The sequence below is a fragment of the Lynx rufus genome, unplaced genomic scaffold (assembly GCF_022079265.1).
Source record: "Lynx rufus isolate CCGP_SWC_20201006 ecotype Redwood Valley unplaced genomic scaffold, mLynRuf1.p SCAF_9, whole genome shotgun sequence".
In the NCBI taxonomy this organism is placed as follows: domain Eukaryota; kingdom Metazoa; phylum Chordata; class Mammalia; order Carnivora; family Felidae; genus Lynx; species Lynx rufus.
The window spans coordinates 107,556,528-107,575,292 of NW_025814897.1; the positions used below are offsets into that span (position 1 = coordinate 107,556,528).

General features: G+C 39.2%; 1 pseudogene; it reads right to left on the reverse strand.

Annotated features, from left to right (window-relative positions):
• Positions 1 to 265: 265 nt before the first annotated feature.
• On the reverse strand, positions 266 to 3,056 carry LOC124506108 (ferritin light chain-like; annotated as a pseudogene).
• Positions 3,057 to 18,765: the final 15,709 nt, after the last annotated feature.

The following is an 18,765-nucleotide window of genomic DNA, read 5'->3' on the forward strand; positions in this document are numbered from 1 at the left end:
GCATATCAAAGAAAGAATAAGTGGAAGTAAAATAAAAAAATTTCTTTCTTTCTTTCTTTCTTTCTTTCTTTCTTTCTTTCTTTCTTTCTTCTTTCTTTCTTTTCTTCAAAAAGATTTATTGTTTCCATGTGGTCCATGGCTTGGGAGAGGGTGCCAGGGTGGTGAAAAAGCTGCCTAGTGGTTGCAGGGAGAGGCTCAGGTACAAGCCTTGTCACCAGGGGGATGCCAGAGGGGGCCCTCAAAGGATGCTGGGCTTCAGAGGCTCCTAGTCATGTTTTAGGGTGAGCCTTTTGAAGAGATACTGGTCCAACCCAGCCTGGGGACCAGCCAGCCTGCAGATGTGAGTCAGATGGTCACCATCTTGATGAGTTTCACATCCCCATCTAGGAAGTGTTTCTCCAGGAAGTCACAGAGATGGGAGTCTGCACAGGAAGAACCCAGGGCATGTAGATATAAAAGGGCCTGATTCAGGTTCTTCTAAGAACCATGGCAGCTTCCATGGCATCCAGGGTTTATCTTGGGACAGTTTCTGCATGTTTCAAAAGAGGGCATGGCCACCTTGCATCTTCAAGAGAGGCTCAGCACCCTCATGCTTCTCCTCAGCCAACTTGTGGAAGAAGTGACCAACTCCTTGCAGAGCCACACTGTTAAGGTCAACATAGAAGCCCAGAGAGAGGTAGGTGCAGGAGGCCTTCAGGTGCATGTTGACCAGGCAGTTGAGGTGGCTTCCACCTCAGGGGAATAATTCTGATGAATCTGGGAGCTCACGGTTGATCGGTAATAAGGAGCTAAGCCCAAAATAGTGTGTTGGCTGGTCCCGGAGGCAGAAGGTGGCCAAGAAGATGGCTCTGAAGGCTGTGACTGGAAAAAAGATTGGAGGGTGGTTGGAGGCTGGTAGAAGGGACATCCCTTGGTCTGTTCCATCAAAACACTGTTAAAGCAAGAGACAGATCTGCAGGACTGCCAGGCATTCTGCCTAGTTTTCTTAGTCTTAATAAGTTTGTCCAAAATGATAATAGTAACAGTCTATTAATACACACACACACACACACACACACACACACACACACACACAATGGATTCAAGCCCCTGCTCTATCTCTCTCCCTCTCTGCCCCTCCCTTGCTTGTGCTCACTCTCTCACTCAAAATAAATAAATAAACTTAAAAAAGAAGTGAATGGGTGGGGAAAGGAAAGGTATACCATGGTATATACTATATATCATCAAAAGAAAGTAGTAGTAGCTATATTAATTTTAGACAGAGCAGACTTCAAAACAAGAAAACTTATCAGAAATAAAGAGGGACATTACATAATGATAAAGGAGTCAGTTCTCCAAGAGGACATAACAGTCCTTAATGTGTATGCACCTAATAACAGAGCTTCGAAATATACAAGGCAAAAACTAATTGAACTGCAAAGAGAAATGGATAAATCCACTGTTTTAGCTGGAGACTTCAACACATTTTTCTCAAAAAATGGACAGATCCAGAAGGCAGAAGATCAGTAAGGACATAGATTAACTAAACAACACCATCAATCAACTGGATATAATTGACATCTATAGACTACTTCATCTAAAAGCAGAATACACATTCTTATCAAGCTCACATGGAATTTTCAGCAGAATAGACCATATTCTGAGGCATCAAATGCACCTAACAAATTTAAAAGAACAGAAATCAGGGGCACCTGGGTGGCTCAGTCAGTTGAGCAACCGACTCTTGATTTAGGCTCAGGTCATGACCTCATGGTCATGATTCCAAGCCCACATAGGGCTATACACTGACAGCATGTACCCTGTTTGGGATTCTCTCTCCCTCTATCTCTGCCCCTCCCCAACTTTCTCTCTCTCTCACTCTCATTCTCTCTCAAAATAAATAAATAAACTTAAAAAAAAAAAAGAATTGGGCACCTGGGTTTTCAGTCCGTTGAGCGTCCAACTTCAGCTCACACCATGATCTCATGGTCTGTGGGTTCAAGCCCAAGTCAGATTCTGTGCTGACAGCTCAGAGCCTGGAGCCTGCTTTGGATTCTGCATCTCCCTCTCTCTCTCTCTCTCTGCCCCTCCCCTTCTCATGCTCTATCTCTCTCTCTATCTCGAAAATAAATAAACATTAAAATTTTTTTTAAAGAATAGAAATCATATGTCTACTCTCAGACCACAATTAAATTAAACTAGAAATTAATAACAAAAAATCAATTGCAAAATACATGGAAATTAACACACTCTAAATAACATATTGGTCAAGGAAAATATCTCAGAAATTTTAAAAAATATTTTAAACTAACTGAAAATGAAAACACAACTTATCAAAATTTGTGGAATGCAGCAAAAATAGTACTTGGATGGAAATTTAGAACGTTGAATACATATATTAGAAAAGAAGAAAGGTCTAAAATCAGTATTCTAAGTTTCCGTTTTAGGAAATTAGTAAAGAAGGGCAAATTAAATCCAAAGTAAGCAGAAGAAAATAAACAATAAGAATTAGAGCAGAAATCAATGAAATTGAAATTAGAAATCAATCAAATTGAAATTAGGAAACAGAAATTAGGAATCAACCAATGAAACCAAAAACTTATTCTTTTTTTAATTTTTTTTCAACATTTATTTATTTTTGGGACACAGAGAGACAGAGCATGAATGGGGGAGGGGCAGAGAGAGAGGGAGACACAGAATCGGAAACAGGCTCCAGGCTCTGAGCCATCAGCCCAGGGCCTGACGCGGGGCTCGAACTCCCGGACCGTGAGATCGTGACCTGGCTGAAGTCGGACGCTTAACCGACTGCGCCACCCAGGCGCCCCCCAAAAACTTATTCTTTAAAAAGATCAATGAAATTGATAAGCCTCCAGCCAGATTAAGAAAAAAAAAAAAGAGACGACAGAAATTATAATATCAGATGTGAAAGAGCAGACATCACTACAGATCTCATGCACATTAAAAGAATAAAGGAAAACTATAATCACCTCTATGGCCACAAATTTGAAAACCTATAGGAAATGGACCAATTCCTTGAAAGACACAATGCACTAAAACTCACGCAAGAAGAAATACATCATCTGAATAGGACTTATCTACTAAGATATTGAATCAGTAACTAATAACTTTCCAAAACAGAAAGTAGCAGGCTGAGATGGGTTCACTGGTGACTTCTAACAAACTAAAGGAAGAAATGATACCAATTCTCTACAATCTCTTTCAGAGGATAGAAGCAGAGGGAATATTTCCTAACTCATTCTATGAAGTCAGCATTTTTTTAATACCAAAACCAAAGATGTTGCAGGAAAAGAAAACTACAGACCAATATCTCTTGGGACTATAGATGCAAAAATTCTCAACAAAATATAGCAAATCAAATTGAACAATTTACAAAAAGAATTATAAAGCACCACTGAATAGGATTTATCCCAGATATGCAAGACTGGTTCAATATTCAAAAATCAATGTACTCTATCACATCAAATTAAGGTACTCTATCACATATCCAAGTGTTGGCATGGATGTGGAGAAATTGGAACTGTTGGTGGGAATAAAAATGGTGCAGCAGTGGTGGAAAATAGTATGACATTTCCTCAAAAAATTAAATACAGAATTATTATATGATCCAGCAATTCCATTTCTGGGTATAGACCCAAAAGAATCGAAAGCAGGGTCTTGATGAGATATTTGCACACCCATGTTCATAGCCATATCATTTGCAATGTCTAAAATGTGGAAGCAACCCAAGTGTCCACTGACAGATGAATGAATAAGCAAAATGTGGTATATGCATACAGTGGGATATATTATTTGGTCTTTTTTAAAAATGTTTTTTTTGGGGGGGCACCTGGCTGGCGCAGTCAGTTAAGCATCCGACTTCAGCTCAGGTCATGATCTCACAGTTTGTGGGTTCGAGCCCCGTATTGGGCTCTGTGCTGACAGCTTAGAGCCTGGAGCCTGCTTCAGATTCTGTGTCACCTTCTGTCTCTCTGTTCCTTCCCTACTCATGCTCTGTCTCTCTCTCTCCTTCAAAAATAAATAAAAACAGGGGGTGGATCACCTGGGTGGCTCAGTGGGTTAAGTGTCTGACTTCAGCTCAGGTCATGATCTCACATGAGTTCAAGCCCCAGACTGAGCTCTCTGCTAACAGCACAGAGCCTGCTTAGGATTCTCTCTCTCTCTCTCTCTCTCTCTCTCTCTCTCTCTCTTCTGCCCCTCCCCCAGCTTGTGTTCTCTTGCTCTATCTCAAAAATAAATAAACATTAAAAAAATTAAAAAAAATAGCAACTCTATTAAATATGTTTTTTAAGGGTGCCTGGGTGGCTCAGTCAGTTGAGCGTCCAACTTTGGCTCAGGTCATGATCTCACAGTTTGTGAGTTCAAGCCCCACATTGGGCTTGTTGCTGTCAGCACAGAGCCCATTTCAGATCTTCTATTTCCCTCTCTGTCCCTCCCCACTTGTACTTTCTCTTTCTCTCTCTCTCTCTGTCAAAAATAAATAAAAGATTTAAAAATGTTTTTAATTGAGGTATAATTAACATATAACATATTAGTTTCACATGTACAACATGATTTGATATTTGTATGCATTAGAAATGATCACCACACTAGGTCTAATTAACGTCTACTCAGTGTTTAAAGGGAAGGAAATCCTGATAGATGCTACAAAATAAGCCAATCACAAAAATACAAGTACTGTATGATTCCACTTATATTAGGTACTTAGGGTAGTTAAATTCATAGAGACAGAAAGTAGAATGGTGGTTGACAGGGACCAGGGGGGTGGGAAAATAGGGAGTAACTGTTTAATAGGTATGGGGTTTCAGTTTTACAAGGTGAAAGGGTTATAGAGATGAATGGTGTTGATGATTGCACAACATTATGAATTTAATGGATTCAATACCACTGAACTGTATACTTAAAAATAGTTAAGATAATGGGTGTCTGGGTGATTCAGCCAGTTGAGTGTCTAACTTCAGTTCAGCTCATGATCTCACATTTCCTGAGTTGAACCCTGCATCAGGCTCTCTGCTGTCAGTGTGGAACCAGCTTTGGATCCTCTGTCCACCTCTCTCTCTACCCCACCCCCATTTGTGTTTTCTCTGTCTCCCTCTCCTCTTTCTCTCTTCCAAAAATAAATAAGCATTTAAAAAATGGTTAAGATGATAAAAATAGTTAAGATGATAAATTTTATGTTATCTGTGTTTTACCACAATAAAATAATTGAAAAAAAATCTATAGGAGGAGAACTACAAAGCTGATGAAAGACATCAAAGAACTAAATAAATGGAGAGATAGTCCATGTTCATGGATATGAAGAATCAATATTATCAAGATGTTAAATTTTTCCCAATTTGATCTATAGATTCAACACAATCCCAATCAAAACCCCAGCAAGTTATTTTATGCATATTTTTTAAATTGCATATGCAATTTTAAACTGATTCTAAAATTTATATGGGGAAGCAATATACCCATGATAGCCAACACAATATTGAAAGAAAACAAAGTTGGAGGATTGACACTATCCAACTTCAAGACTCACTAGACAGCTACACTAGTCAAGACAGTGTAGTACTGGTGAAAGATTAGACAACTAGATCAATAGAACAAAATAGAGAGCCCAGAGATAGACCCACATAAATGTAGTCAATTCATCTTTGACAAAGAGGCAAAGGCAACACAATGGATAGAAGATAGTCTTATCAATAAACAGTGCTGGAACAACTGGAAATTCACATACAAAAAAATAAATCCAGACATAGACTTTACACTCTTCACAAACATTAACTCAAAATTGATCACAGACCTAAATGTAAAATGCAAAACTATAAAACTCTTTAAAGATAACACAGGAGAAAATTTAGATGACCTTCATTTTGGCAATGACTTTTTAGATTTAACACCAAAGGCACAATCCATGAAAGAAAGAATTAAAAAGCTGGACATCATTAACATTAAATTTTTTCATTGGGTGTAGAGATTACTTAAAAAAGAGAAAATAAAAATTTTTTTAATTAAAAATTTCTTCTCTGTGAAAGAACTGTCAAGAGAATGAAAAGACAAGCCACAGACTGAGAATAAAAGTATTTGCAAAATACATATTTAACAAAGGATTGTTACCTAACATATACAAAGAACTCTTAAAACTCAACAATAAGAAAACAAACAACCTGATTAAAATAAGAGCCTATCTTAGTCCATTTGGGCTGCTATAACAGACTGGGTAACTTATAAACAACAGAAATTTATTTCTTAACAGTTCTGGAGGCTAGAAGGCTAAGATCAGGGTGTAAGCATAGTCAGGCAAGCCCCTCTGGTAAAGGCTTGATTCTTAGTTCATCAATAGCCATCTTCTCAATGTAACCTCATGTGGTGGAAGGGGCGAGGGGAGTATCTGGAGTCCTTTTTATGAAGACACTAATTCCATTCATGAGGGCTCTGTTCTTATGACTTAATCACATCCCAAAGTTCCCACCTCCTAATGCCATCACATTGGGGATTAGGATTTCAACATACGAATTTTGAGGGGATACAAACATCCAATCTATAGTAGGGTCAAAGACTTTAATAGATACCAAAGAAGATATACAGTTGTCAAATAAACACATGAAAAGATGCTTCACATCATGTGTTATCAGGGCAATGCAAATTAAAACAACAAGATACCACCACACACCTGTTAAAATGGCAAAAATCCAGGAAAATGACAACACCAAATGCTGACAAGGATGTGGAGTAACAGGAACTCTCATTCATTGCTGGTGGGAATGCAAAATGGTACAACTAGTTTGGAAGATAGCTTGGCAGTTTCTTGCAAATCTAAACATACTTCTACCATATGATCCAGGAATTATGTGCTTGGTATTTATCCAAAGAAATTGAAAGCATGTTCAAACAAACAAAAAAACCCTTCATAACGATGTTTATAGGACCTTTATTCGTAATTGCCAAAACTTGGAAGCAAGCAAGATATCCTTCAGTCGGTGAACAGATAAATAAACGGTGGTGCATCCAGAAAATGCAATATTATTCATCCCTAAAAAGAAATGAGCCATCAAGCCTTGAAAAGACATAGAGGAAACTTAAATGCATATTGCTAAGTGAAAGAAGCCAATCTAAAAAAGTTACATACTGTATGATTCCAACCATATGACAGTCTGGAAAAGTCAAAACTTTGGAGATCATAAAAATATCAGTGGTTGCCAGGGGTTAAAGGGGAGAGAGGAGTGAATAGGTCAAGGACAGAGGATTTTTAGACCAATGTATTTACTAAGTATGATACCTTAATGGTGGATATATGTTAAAATACATTTGCCTAAACCCATAACATGTACAACACCGAGAGTGAACTCTAATATAAATTATGGACTTTGGGTGATAATGATGTGTCAATGTAGGTAATCAGTTGTAACAAATGTGCCACGCTGATGGGTGATATTGATAATGGGGAAACGGAGGAATGGGGCAATAATTATGTGGGAAATCACTGTAACTTCCTCTCAGTTTCTCTGTGAGCCTAAAATTGCTCCAAAAAGTAAAGCCTATTTTTAAAAAAAGATAATTGTTCATTTATATCAAATGTCCAAAACATAGTTAACATTCACTAGACATGCAAGGAGGCAGGAAAATATGACCAATATTCAAAAAGAAATGAGAAGTAGACTCACGGATAATTCAAATATCCCAGTAAGCAGACATGGACTTTACCATGAATATGTTTAAGAAAGTACAGGAAAATAAGAGAAAATGGATGAAAAGATGTAATCGAATTTCCAGAGAGTCAGAATCTATTACCAAAAAAAAGTCAAATAGACAAATATATAATTTCTGAAATTACGAACTCATTGGATGGGTGTAAGTAACTTTGTGCTGTGTGTTTGGCTAAAATAGAACTACATGTCCCCAAATCCCCTTTCCTATGTGGTCCTGGTTAGAGTTGGCCTAAAGAGACAATTTCGAGAATCAGGGAAGGCAGAAGTGATAAAGCAGGCACTGGGTTTCAGTTAAAGATGCTGGTGGAGATCAGCTTGCCCAGCTCTTCTTTCCAACCCCTGGCCTCTTGACCAACAGGAACACCCAGCCCAGCACCAGATGCAGAGGCAGTAACCTTCCATAGATATCTGTACTGGCTATTTTTTCTGGTCCAAGTCTGGCAGCTGGATGTGCCTGCCTTCCCAGATTCCCATAGCACCTACTCTCATATATTGGGTCTTCTCTCTCAAATTGTCCCTACAGCCTCATAGGATATTCCTGTGAGCAGCAAACTGAGAAGGAAAATCTTTGGGCCTGGTTTACAAGTTATTTGGCATAAAATGTTGGCAGGCCACCTGGGTGGCTCCGTTAGTTAAGTGTCTGACTCTATTTTGGCTCGGGTCATGATCTCACAGTTCCCAAGATCAAGCCTCATGTTAGGCTCTGTGCTGACAGTGCAGAGTTTGCTTGGGATTCACTCTCTCCCTCTCTCTGCCCCTCCCCTGCTTGTGTTTGCATTCTCTCTCTCTCTCTCTCTCTCTCTCTCCCCACACACACACACACACACACACACTAAATAGATAGATAGATACATAGATAGATAAATAAATAAATAAATAAATAAATAAATAAAAATTTTTAAGAATAAAATATAATGTTGGCACTGTCTGAATATGCACCCTGCAGCACTATAGCCCCGCTCAGGGTTGACCCTGAGAGACAGTGGTGAAGGAAAAACTCCCAGGAGACAGAACCTTGAGAAGTGTGCATTTGGTGGCTCATTTTCTTCCAAAAATGGAGCTCTCCAGAGGTGCAGATCTACACTGATTTGTGAAGATTTAATAATGGATTTCAAGGACTTGAGAGAAACATGAATGGAAAATTGGCAGCACAGAAGTCTAATGAAGAGATAGGTGGATGGACTCTATGAAGTGACAATGACCATGAAGATACTTTGCTGCATGTGAATACTCACTGAGAAGACCAACAACCCACTAAAAATGGGCAAAACACTTGAACAAGTTAATTTAAAAAAAAGATATTCAGGCAGTTTTTTCTGCTCACAGGTCCTGTCCCTGTGCTTTAATAAAAACACCTTTTGCACTGGAAAAAAAAAAAAGATATTCAAGTGGGCTAATAAATATTTTTAAATGGGTTTTGCATCAGAGAAATGAAAAAAAAAAAGCACAAGGAGGGGTGCCTGGGTGGCTCAGTCCGTTAAGCAACCAATTCTTGGTTTGGGCTCAGGTCATGATCTCACACTATGTGAGTTCGAGCCCCGCGTCAGGCTCTGTGTTGATGGCTCAGAGCCTGGAGCCTGCTTCGGATTCTGCGTCTCCCTCTCTCTCTGCCCCTCCTCCGCTCATACTATGTCTCTCTCTGTCTCGAAAATAAATAAAAACATTAAAAAAAATTTTTAATAAAAATAAATAAGTGCATATGTCCACCAAGAGATGTGCATGTGAGTGCAAACAGCAGTTTTATTTGAATAGTTCTAAAATAGAAACCATGCTAATTGCCATCAACAGTGGGATGGATAAATAATTGCTGCTCTACTTCTAAAACTACAAAGCAACGAACAAGAACAAAATACTGCTCTACACAATAACATGGAAGAATTTTACACACATAATGTTGAGTAAAAAAACACTGGATGCAAAAAGTACTGTGTCTCTAATAAGATCAACTGAATTCCACAGCAGCTGGCTAAGCAAGATTTCTCCACACTAAATGGTTGCTTTCAGGACAATTCCTTGGACCTATTGCTTTTCCTGTTTGCTTCTGACTCTAGATGAGGCCTGCGACAAGCATACCACTCCTAGAACACCTGTTATACCTACTGTCTGTGACCTGCAGAAGAGAAGGGGGGGAGTGGGTCACCCTCAACATCAGGGGTTTAAGCAGAGATACATACACCCATCCTAAAGTTCAGGTGGGATCTCAAGGGGCCCCCCAAGAGCCCATACAATATCGAAAAACAAGAACAGAGTTATAGAATTCATACTTTCCAATTTCAAAACTTCACAAAAATGACAGTAATCAAAGCAGTATAGTATTGGCATATGGAAAGACAGACAGAGCAATGAAATAAAATTGAGAGTCCAGAAAGAAACCTGTATAACTATAGGTCAATGGATTTTCGACAAGGGTGCCAAGGAGAGTCGGTGGGGAGAGAATTGTCTCTTCAACAAATGGTGCTGAGACTACTGGATTTCCACATGCAAAATAATGAATTTGGACCTTTCCTCACATTACATGCAAAAAATTAACTCAAAACGGATCAGTGACCTAAATATGAAAGCTAAAGCTATCAAACTCTTGGAATAAAACATACAGGGTAATCATCATGCCCTTGCACTTGGCAATGGTTTCTTACGTATGATACCAAAGGCACAAGCAACAAAACAAAAGACATTAAACTTCATCAAATTTTTTAAAAAATAAAAAAAAAACATTTTCAAGAAGGCGAACAGACAATAGAATAGCAGAAAATATTTACAAATCGTGTATCTGATGAATCTAGTATTCATAATGTTTAAAGAATTCTTATAACTCAACGGCAAAAAGAAAATACCCAATTAAAAAATGGGCAAAGGACTCGAATAGACATTTCTCCAAAGAAGATATACAAATGGCCAAACAACATATGAAATGATGCTCAATGTCCTTAGGTAAATACAAATCAAAACCATAATGAGATACTTCTTCACACCCACTAAGATGGCTGTAATCATAAAAATAGAAAATAGTCCAGTGTTGGTGCGGATATGGAGAACTTGGGACCCTCCTATGGTGCTGGTGGGAATATAAAATGGTGCAGCCACTGTAGAAACCAGTTTGGCAATTCCTCAATAATTAAATATGGTAGTACCATATCACTGGAAATTCCACTCCTAGGCATATCCTCAGAAGTGAACACGTTCAAACAAAAGCGTGTATATGAATGGTTCATAGAAGCCCTATTCATGATAGCCAAAAAGGTGGAAACAACCTGAAAGTCCGTCTCTGATGAACGGATAAATAAAATGTGGTATATCCATCCGTACAATGAAAAATTGTTCAGCCTTCAAAAAGAATGAAGAATCGATATGTTACAACATGGATGAATCTTGAAAACATTATGCTAAATGAAAGAAGCCAGACAGAAAAGGCCACATATTATACGATTCCATTTATATGAAATACTGAGAATCGGCAAACGCAGAGAGACAGAAAATAGAGCAGTGGTGGCCAAAGGCAAACTCTGAATTGCCAGAATTGGGAGTGAATGCTCGACAGGTACGAGGGTTTCCTTTTGGGGTGATGAAAATATTCTGGAACTAGATTGTAAGGATGGTTTCATACACTGTGAGTGTACCAAATACCACTGAATTATGGGCTTTAAAATGGTTTAAATGGTGGGGCGCCTGGGTGGCTCAGTCGGTTGAGCGTCTGACTTCGGCTCAGGTCATGATCTCACAGTTTGTGGGTTTGAACCCTGCATCGGGCCCTGTGCTGACCGCTTGCTCAGAGCCTGGAGCCTGCTTCAGATTCTGTCTCCTTCTCTCTCTCTGCTCCTCCCCCACTCACGCTTTGTCTCACTCTGTTTCTCAAAAATAAATAAATGTAAAAAAAGTTTTTTAATTAAAAAATAAATAAATAAATCATACAATGGTTTAAATGGTGAATTTAATGTTATGTGCATTTTAGTACAATGTGTGTGTGTGTTTTTTTTTTAAAGGGAGTCTCAAAAGGGAGCACTAAGGGAGGATAATTCAGTCTCTCAATACAAATTGACAGGTTAGTTTTTCTGTGGATCTGTTTCAAGATGGCTGCCATAGCTTTAGAACTTCCCGCCCTCACATGACAATACCATTTTCTTAGGGAGGAAAACCCTCCCAAGAGCCTTCCAGCAGACTGTCCCTTAGAATCTCATTGGCTAGAGCCTCGTCACATGCAGACCCATAAACCAGAAACTACAAAAGAAATAGGATTCTGGTGTTTGGGTTAGACCAATTACGGTTCATCTGAGGCTGAGCAAAGGGCTGTCCTTCCCTTCACATTGCTGCTGAATAGAATTTGCACTCTGTTAGCAAGGGAAAAAAGGGACACAGTTATTTGATAGACAGGTGGTGGTGTATACCATATCCTTCTTCCATGATAATATCATCCCACAGATACTTTGGAAACTACCAAACATAACTCTCAAAAATGTGGTTCAAATGGGATGTAAGAGTCACAGTGATGGTTCAAGGATGGGCATATGGCCTCGTCTCACTAGTAAGAGGCATCCTCTTCACTTTTCTGGAATTTACTGGACAAGACGAATTTACTCTCTGTTGAGCTTGCTAAACTACCAGATTATAAACCTGAAGTGGCTATTGATGTGAAATGTTGGGGGCTGGGAGCAAACAGTCAAGAAGGAATTCTTGAGACATCTTTAGTGCAAAAAGGGTGGTTTTATTAAAGCATGGAGCACAGAAGTTGTGGGCAGAAAGAGCTGCACTGGGATCGTGAGGAGTGACTGGGAGAGGGTTAGGGATAGTATAAGTCTCTAAAGAATTTGGAAGAAAGGTTTCTAAGACCTTGAGGGGTCATTTACTACTGTCTAGTAAACTCTTAGTCATGAGACCCTTCAGGTGTATCAGTGGGCCATATGTTTGGGGGATGATCGATAACATATATCTTGGGGAGTGGGGTGGGTAGAGATAAAGGAAGTTTCCAAAGGGATTTTTTACAGGATCCTGGAGGTTGGGCTAATGTCAAGCTAGGGTTGCCTTTTGCCTCTAACAAATGGTGAACATTGAGGCAGCTAAGCTCCCAGAGGAAGATCACTCTGCCTATCTCAAGTACTTGGCAATGGCTTGTAAGTTGTGAGGAAGTTTAATTTCTTTTTCTTTTTCTTTTGCCTTTGTTCTCCACATCATTCCCCCCTGAACAATTCTGACACTTAAATCTTTAAGTTGCTGAGGATGGAAGGTCTCATCTTCTGTAACTTCTTCCTGCTGAATAGGGGTGTAGAGACGTTCCTACCTATGGGTCAACATTGGTCAGTTGGCGACTTCTATATATAGGAGTTACAAAAGGCAGGAAATATGGATCTTCCTGAGTGGAAAGGATCATCTGTTGACTTGGAGTTATGGCAGTGAAGGAGTGTTGGCATCAGGTGGATAGATGTGGGGGTAAACAACAAAACATGATTAGAATAACAAAAAGAAAAAGAAGCCCAAATAAGAGTCCTTTGATCGTTAACAAAAATCTTCCTCCGGTCCAGGAATTTAACCAATCATTAAAGGAAAGAGAGGGATCATTTAAAGTGCCAATTGAAGTATTCATGTCAGTTAGAAACCCAGAAATACTTTTGTGGTAATCTGGAATGTATACACAGCATTCTGTTTTTATGAGAGCACAAGTTCTGCCTTGCGCAGCAGTTAAAACATCTAATGCCGTTCCATTTTGTAAAACTGTTTTCCACATTTGTGTTACTTCAGCATTTAATAGGTAAATGCTATTTTGAGTGTCATTTAGGGCTTTGACCATGTACTTATTAAAAGCTTCCATGTGCTAAATGACACCCTCCAGTTCTCAAAAGGAAATAAAGGTGGAAAGTTAGGTGGTCATACAATGAAACACAGAATGTGCCCACCATTATGTTTAAATTTGGAAGGTTGGCTGGGTTGGTAATGGTTTTAATCATGCATCTATACATCCAGGCAAAACCCAGAGTAGAGAGGCCTACCCAGCCTGGAGGGAGTCATGGCCACAGGTTAGAGTCACACAGCCACTGGGCCCTGTTAGGAGCCAGCCATCTGATTCTGGGCCTCCTTGAGCTGCAGTCAGGATATTAGGGGCCGTGTGGTTTTGGAGGGCCACCTTCTGAATTTGTGGGTGACTAGGAGTTGGGTCTGGATAAAGATGGCTGCTATATGCTTGGCTAAAGCCTCTATTTGCAATTTTACATCAATAGAAATGGCTCCTAGGACAAATATGGCTAAGGGATAAAACCATCAAGAAGCCCTCTCTCTTTGGGGCACGTGGGTGACTCAGTCGGTTGAGCAGCCGACTTCGGCTCAGGTCATGATCTTGTGGTTCGTGACTTTGAGCCCCGCATCAGGCTTGCTGCTTCAGATCTTCTACCCGCCCCCCCCAACCCTCCCTCTCTCTTTCTTTCTCTCTCTCTCTCAAAAATAAATAAGCCTTTAAGAAAAAAAAAAAGAAGAAGCCCTCTCCCTTTGAGGTTTAGCCTTAACAATATCTTAATTACAACTGGAATCACTGGCAGTTGGGAGATGATCTGTCTCAGGAGATGAGGACATTCCTAAGTGTATCATCTAATCCAATCATAGGGTAAGTGGGGCTGTCCATTATCACCACAAGTCATAGTTAACTCCATGGTGTGGGGTATACTCTGGCTTTTAAGGAGTGATTTTGTCATTCTAGACACATAGAATTGGTCAAGGTGATAGTTGAGTTATACAGTTGTTGGGGAATTCATCCCATTTTCCAGCTGCTCAAATAATCATATGCCCATGGGGTGCTGTCATTCCACAGAATAACAAGCACAAAGGTTATTTATACATGAGCCATTGTGGCAATTTCTCTGAAGTTGACTTCAAGTTGTCTAGTTTAGGCAAACAACAAACATTCAAAGACAATCAGAACTAGAATTTAGCATTTGCAAAGGTGTGTTATTGAAACATAATTTTGTCTCAGCCACCTGTATGGCTCAGTCAGTTAGGCATCCAACTCTTTATTTCAGCTCAGATCTTGATCTCAGGTTCGTGAGTTCAAGCCCCATCTTGGACTCTGCACTGGGCATGAAGCCTCTGAAAGAAAGAAAGAAAAGAAAGAAAGAAAGAAAGAAAGAAAGAAAGAAAGAAAGAAAGAAGAAAGAAAGATTGATTTTTCTTTTTATAATCACCCTTATTTCCAGAGACAGCCAAATCAAGACTAATTCATTTGCAAAACAAGTCCAAATTTAACAAACCTGGCCTAATTATTTACATCAGTTCAACAAGAATAGTAACTGGTCATATAGATGTCGTTAAAATATGCTTTGCTAGAACTTTTCATAAGTAGAACTCTTAGTAGCCCCTCTAGGCCAGAAGCTAAGCCAAGTACTTGCCATGAGACATGCCTACAAATATTTGCAGATTTGGGTGAATTCCTCTTCTTGAGGTCCCCAAAATATCCTGAGATTCCTGCACCTGCCAGGAAGTGACAATCTTTATTCACCCGGTAAGGGTGCCACAAACTCTTGTAAGCAAGGTATCAGGCCAACATTCCAGGGGGCTTTATTGGTTCCATAAGGTCAATCTTAATTCCTTAAAGCTGTTTGGTCCTATCTGGGTCTATGCATGTGTCTCAAATATGACATTCCAGTCAAAGCCTTGGTAAAATAACCAATGTTTCCAATGGTGTCCTTAACGAGAACAAATTCTTATTGAACTTATGCCAATAACCACGATTGCCATGGAAGAAAGAAAACTCACTGAGACTTTTCTGAATTCTAGAGGGTTCAGGTAGAGAGGAGAGTTAAAGAGCTTCAATTCATTCATAAATGAATATTTTATCATATTTATGTAAGTCATAGATAAGAGAAAATTTCCTTAATCTGCAAGAGCAAACATTAGAGAACCAGCAATGTTTCAAACAAGAGTCACAAAATTATAAGCATCTTCCTCAATTTATTTAGTCCCATGTTACTAATTCTTGTTCAGTTTGAATGCAGCTTTTTAGTTCTGGAAATTCTTACCTATTTTAGTCTCATGACCTTAAAGATATAAAAAACCTGTATTTGTCAAAAGCCCTTCTTATGAATCTCCTTGAAAGTGAAACTTATTTTGCAAGAGCATCAGAACAATAACTATAAATGACAAAAAATAAAAATAAAAAACCTTGGAAATGGACATTGTTAACGATCTGAGAGTTCATTATGATGTAAATAACAAGGAAACTTAGTTATTTCTGTGACACAAACATAGAAACTGGTTTTCCTGGGCAAAGAGAAAATAACTTTATTTACATTTTCTTATCAAGGGCAGACAAACAATCCAAGAAAACATTGTCTTTTTTTTTTTTTAATTTTTTTTTCCAACGTTTATTTATTTTTGGGACAGAGAGAGACAGAGCATGAACGGGGGAGGGGCAGAGAGAGAGGGAGACACAGAATCGGAAACAGGCTCCAGGCTCTGAGCCATCAGCCCAGAGCCTGACGCGGGGCTCGAACTCACGGACCGCGAGATCGTGACCTGGCTGAAGTCAGACGCTTAACCGACTGTGCCACCCAGGCGCCCAACATTGTCTTTTTAATAGACAGAAAGCAGAAATTTAATCTTATACTAGTGCATTTATTTTTATTTTTATCTTTAGAGAGGGGGGGAGACAGAGGGAGCACCAGCGGGGGAGAAAGGCAGAGGGAGAGAGAGAGCATCTTAGGCAGCCTCCATGCTCAGTGCAGAGCCCAACACAGGGCTTGATCCCACAACCCTGGGATCATGACCTGAGCCAAAATCAAGAGTCAGATGTTCAACCGACTGAGCTACCCAGGTGCACCTAAACCAGTGTATTTTTTAAATCCATTTATTTTGAAGCACCTGGATGGCTCAGTTGGTTAAGCGTTCCATTCTTGATTTCAGCTCAGGTCATGATCTCACAGTCATGAGATGGAGTCCCAAGTCGGGCTCCATGATGGGAGTGGAGCTTGCTTAAGATTCTCTCACCCTCTCTCTCTGCTCCTGCCCACTCATTCTCTCTCCCCCTCTCTCAATAAAATAAAATAAAAAATAAAATAAAATAAATAAAATCCATTTATTTCAACCTTAGCTCATCCTGACCATACATAAAATTCCTTTCCAATGATTTCCATTCACAAAACTCCTACAATTGTCTTTTGCATTCAGATTTTTCCCCCAAGCCATTTCTCTCCAAATAACCAGTCTCATTTTAGGACAAAATTACTTTCTTTTTCCTTCAACAAAAATGTATTCCCAATAGAAAACCTAGAAGTAGACCCACAACTATATGGTCAACTAATCTTTGACAAAGCAGAAAAGAATATCCAATGGAAAAAAGACAGTCTCTTCAACAAATGGAGTTGGGAAACCTAGACATCAACATGCAGAAGAATGAAAGTGGACCACTTTCTTACACCATACACAAAAATAAATTCAAAATGAATGAAAGACCTAAACGTGAGATAAGAAACCATCAAAATCCTAGAGGAGAACACAGGCATCAACTTCCTTGACCTCGGCTGGAGCAACTCCTTACTAGACATGTCACTGAATGCAAGGGAAACAAAAGCAAACATGAACTACTGAGGCTTCATCAAGACAAAAAGCTCCTGGGAATGACTGGGTAGCTCAGTCGGTTAAGCATCTGACTCTGCATCTTGGCTCAGGTCATGATCTCACAGTTTGTGGGATAGAGCCCTGCATCGGGCTCTGTGTTGACAGCATAGAACCTGTTTGGGAGTCTTTCTCTCCCTTTCTCTCTGCCCCTTCCTGCTGTCTCTCTCTCTCAAAATAAATAAATAAACTTAAAAAAAAAACCACTTCTGCACAGAGAAGGAAACGATCAACTAAACTAAAAGGTAGCCTATGGAATGGGAGAAGATATTTGTAAATGACATATCTGATAAATGGTTAGTATCCAAAATCTATAAGAACTTATCAAACTTGACACCCAAAAAACAAACTAGTTAAGAAATGGGCAGAAAACATGAATAGACACTTTTCCAAAGAAGACATCCAGATGGCTAACAAACACATGAAAAGATGCTCAACATCACTCCTCATCAGGGAACTACAAATCAAAACCACGATGAGATACCACCTCACACCTGTTAGAATGGCTAAAATTAACACAAGAAACAACAGGAAAAAGGGGAACCTCTTGCACTGTTGGTAGGAATGAAAACTGGTGCAGCCACTCTGGAGAACAGTATGGAGTTTCCTCAAAAAAACTAAAAATAGAGTTACCCTATGATCTAGCAATTGCAATGTTAGGTATTTACCCAAAGGATACAAAAATACAGATTTGAAGGGATACATGCACTCCAGTGTTTAGAGCATATTATCAACAATAGTCAAACTATGGAGAGAGCCCAAATGTGTCCATCAGCTGATGAACACATAAAGAAGATGTGGTGTGTGTGTAAGTCAGCCATGAAAAAGAATGAAATCTTGCCATATGCAATGACATGGAGGGAGCTAGAATGTATCATGCTAAATGGAATAAGCCAACCAGAGAAAGATAAATATCATATGATTTTACTCATCTGTGGCATTTAAGAAACAAAAGAGATGAACATATGGTGGGGGAAAGAAGGAAGGGAAACAAATTGCAAGAGACTCTTAACAAGAGAGAACAAACTGAGGGTTGATGGAGAGGAGGTGGGTGGGAGACGGGCTAGATGGATGATGGGTACTAAGGAGGGCACTTGTGATGAGCACTTGGTGTTGTATGTAAGTAATGAGTCACTGAATTCTACTTATGAAACCAATATTGCACTGTATGTTAACTAACATTTAAATTAAAAAAAAATAATCAGATAAAAATGTATTCCCATTCCTTACATCTTCCTTACACATTTTCTACTTTCCTACATACAGAATTGCTTCCCTTGTTTCCATCAGTCTTAATTACATTTAGCAGAATTTTAACTCTTAGGAACCTTAGTCTCCAGTGAAAACTAAGTAGTAACCAACTGTCAACTGTTACACCAGAATTCCTTGGATGGCAAATTTATGAATCAATTAAGCACAAAGCATGTTTTCCAACATTCAGATATTCTTAGTTGTTTTGCAATAAGAAGTCAAAAGCAGAGAA